This window comes from Gavialis gangeticus, unplaced genomic scaffold (genome assembly GCF_001723915.1).
Source record: "Gavialis gangeticus isolate Ggan-Ray unplaced genomic scaffold, GavGan_comp1, whole genome shotgun sequence".
Taxonomy (NCBI): domain Eukaryota; kingdom Metazoa; phylum Chordata; order Crocodylia; family Gavialidae; genus Gavialis; species Gavialis gangeticus.
Window position 1 is genome coordinate 41,676,452 of NW_017729000.1, and position 3,989 is coordinate 41,680,440.

Consider the following 3,989-nt stretch of genomic DNA (forward strand, 5'->3'; position numbering starts at 1 on the left):
TACCACTCATAGTTAGTTAGTAGTTTGTCAGATATCATTGGAACAAACCCCATGAGAACAAAAATACTTAGCCACACTCAAGCACTAGCAACTACCTATTTATGAAAAGCTATGAATAGCATAGACAGTTGAGCACACTCAGAAAAGGAAAGGACCGTGTGAAAGAGTGGAGAACCATAAGAAAAGAGAGAGAGAGCGGAGTAGCCAAGAGCATCAGCCCAACAAACCAAAAATTAATTCAAGAAACACACAAGCTTTTACAAAGCATTTACAACAAAACAGAAGAAGCAGTAAAATCTATAAAATGACACAGTCACAATATTTTCAAAATAAAGGACCCACAACAGTGGTTTATGTAAGCAATTTCCTACATAACTGCTTCCAAGATAGATACATCTACGCAACTGCAGTGGAAAGTTATCAGAATGAATTGTACTTCCTAATGAGTAACTGCTCCTGAAAACCTGAATTTTGAAGCCATTTCCTTTAGAAGTGCCATTTGCCTGAGCTAGTGTCCAGCCGAGCCCAGGATTAAAAAACAGGAAACTCAGGGAAGAGTTAAAAGTTTTGATTTCTGTAGCTCACAAACCAGTGCTGCACCAAACTTCAGGGCATGAGAGCATCATTAGCGGAGGTGAGTAAGCAGAGATGCCTCAGAGTGTTCTGCAGGCAGATGGAGCACTCTTTGATGAGACAGCTAAACTCTCAAAGACATTACTTTGCTAAATGATCTTTAGAACAAAGTAGTCCATTTCACTATCTTCTTCTGTCAACATAATCCCTGTGAGCCCTTCCCTATCCTTGGCCCCTCTGTCCCATAACCCATGATGTTTGGATGTTATTTTCTTTAGCTGTCTCCCTAGTATATTGTTCATCTGGCCAGAAGTAGTAATGAAATAGAAGGATAAAGAAGGACATTTCTTAACTGATACTTGTTATTATTATATTTTAATTACAATTATTCTTATTATGCTTATTTACTATCAATTATTGTTAGTGACAATTCTATCCAAGTCTTTGGTTGTTTCTATTTTTCAACAAAATATTGTGGCGGCAAAGCTTACCATCCCCTTGCTCATCTCTGGCTGTGCCTATACTGACTGCGCAGTAGCCTGATATTACTGCACAGTACCGTTACCTGGCAACACCCAAGATGTGATGCTACTGCACAGCGGTATTAGGCTACTGCACAGTAGCATCACAAAAGAAGTGTTCATTAGCACTACTGCCCAGTAACTCAGTACAAGTATTAAATACTAAATGACTGTGAAGTAATGACTGAGTGGTCAGTCTCATGTAGGTGCAGCATCTGTGAAGTGTTAGGATCTGCCCAGTTAATTTTCATCAGGCTGTGATATTTCTCCTGAAAGTCTCACCTCTAGAGTGGTGGTTTCTTTGCTTTCAGATCTATTCCATGTGGTTCAGAAGATGTGATAGCCAGCAAGTGGCAACATCTGGTTAAAGTTACATCATTAATTTCTGAATGACCAATATCCTCTGCTGATGGATGTTAGCACACCTACATTACAGTGATTTACATCAGCTGGGGATGTGACCCTGATTTTCTAAGTCCACACCACAAGCAATTCATAGATTGTTAGGAGTTGGAAGGGACATTGTAGATCATCAGGTCCAGTCCCCCTGCACTAGGCAGGAAAAGACAACTAGGGTCAAGTGACCTCAGCAAGATGACTGTCCAGTCTCCTTTTGAAGATTTCCAGGGTAGGTGACTGCACCACCACTAGAGGGAGTTTATTCCAGTCTGGACACTCTGACTGTGAAGAAGTTTTTCCTGGAATTGAGCCTGAAGCAGCCTTCTAGGAGTTTGTATCCATTGATCCTGGTCTTCCCCAGGGGTGCCCTGATGAACAGCTGTTCACCAAGTTCTTGATGTAGCAGTAAGCCACTACCAAGTCCCCTCTCAGCCTTTTCTTCTGTAGGCTAAAGAGGCCCAAGTCCCTCAGCCTCTTCTCACAGGGTTTGTCTTGCAAGTCCTTGATCATATGGGTAGCTCTTCTCTGGACCCTCTCAAGTTTTTTCATGTCCTTGTTGAAGTGCAGCTCCCAGAACTGGACAAAGTACTCCAGCTGTGGTCTCATCAGTGTGGAGTACAGTGAGAGTATCACTTCCTCAGTTTTGCATGAGATGCAATAGTTAATGCATGCCACCATGTTGTTTGCCCTGCTGGCCACAGCATCGCACTGCCGGCTCATGTTCATGTGATGGTCAATAGCTTTCGGCCACGGTACAAGTCAAATTGTCACCACCAAGGCTGTAGGTAACTTGGGGATTGTTTTCCCCCAGATGAAGCACCTTACACTTCTGAGTGTTGAACTTCATCTGGTTCTGGTCTGCCCAACTCTCCAGCCTCTCCAGGTCCACCTGTATCTGCAACCTATCTTCTGGCATGACCACAGTCCCCCATAACTTGGTGTCATCTGCAAACTTGGCCAGAGAGCTTTTCACCCCCATGTCCAAATCATTGATGAAGTTGTTGAAAAGCACTGGTCCAAGCATGGACCCCTAAGGGACACCACTGGCTACATCTCGCCAGGACAACACAGATCTGTTCATAAGAACTCTTTGGGTCCTACCATGCAGCCAGTTTTCCACCCACTGAACTGTTGAGCAGTTAAGCGCACAATCTTCCAATTTTTCCACAAGGATTTCATGGGATACTAGATCAAAAGGCTTTTGGAAGTCTAGGTATATAATGTCAATCTTCTCTCCTGTGTCCAAGTGGTGAGAGACCTGTTCATAGAAGGAGATGAGATTGGTAAGACAAGACCTACCCGTGATGAAGCCATGCTGGCTGTCGTTCAAAATCTTACCCTCAACAAGCATATCACACATAGATTCTTTAATGAGTTTTTCTAGGATTTTCCCTGGGATGGAAGTTAGGCTGCTTGGCCTATAGTTGCCCAGGTCCTCCTTCTTCCCCTTCTTGAAGATGGGCACAATGTTGGCCCTCTTCCAATCCTCAGAGATCTCCCCCGTGTGCTACGATTTCTGAAAGAGTTTTGCCAGGGGTTCCACAATGACCTCAGCCAGCTCCATCAGCATTCACGGGTGAAGTCCATCTGGTCCTGCTTACTTATAAATGTCTAGCTTTTCTACTTGGTTTTGCACCAGCTCAGCATCCACAGTGGGAAGGCTATAATTTCCACCACGCCCCCTTATCTCACTTGTCTTTCTCCTTAGTCTAGTGAAATACCAAGGCAAAGTGGGCATTCAGGAGTTTAGTTTTTCCTGAGTGTCCGTTACCAGCTGTCCCAAGGTGTTAAGCAGGGGCCCCACACTTCCATTTTTTTCTTTCTACTCCCTACATACCTAAAGAAGGACTTCTTATTGTCCTTGACTCCCAAAGCTAACTTAAAATCAGTTGCTGTCTTAGCTTTCCTAATCATTTCCCTACAAGTGCAGACCACTGTTGTATAGTCCTCCTTGAGGACTGTTCCTAACTTCCACTGTGTGTATGCCTCTTTTTTCTTTTTCAAGAGGACTTCAGTGTCCCTATTGAGCCAGCAGGGATTGCCAGCCCTTCTACTGGAAAGGTCCTCTTCATGGAAACAGTTTTCTTTTGTGCTTTGAGGATCATGTCCTTGAGGAACAACCAGTCTTCATGCACCCCATTCGCCTTCCATCCCTGGTCCCACATCGTATCCCCTACTAATGCCCTGAACCTGTTGAAGTCAGCATTTTTGAAGTCCAGGACTTCAATCCTGCTAGTTGGTTTGTCAACACTGCAGCGCACACTGAACCTGATGAGCTCATGGTCGCCCAGGCTACCCTCAATGTTCAAACCACACACCAGATCATCTCCTTTGGCAAAGACCAAGTCTAGGAGAGCGGTACCTCTGGTTGGCCCTTGCACTTCCTGGGTCAGAAAAAGCTCCTTAATTACAGTTAAGAAGCTACATGACCAATCCGACCTAGCCAAATGTTCCTCCCAATCCTTGTCCGAGTAATTGAAGTCACCCACAACAACC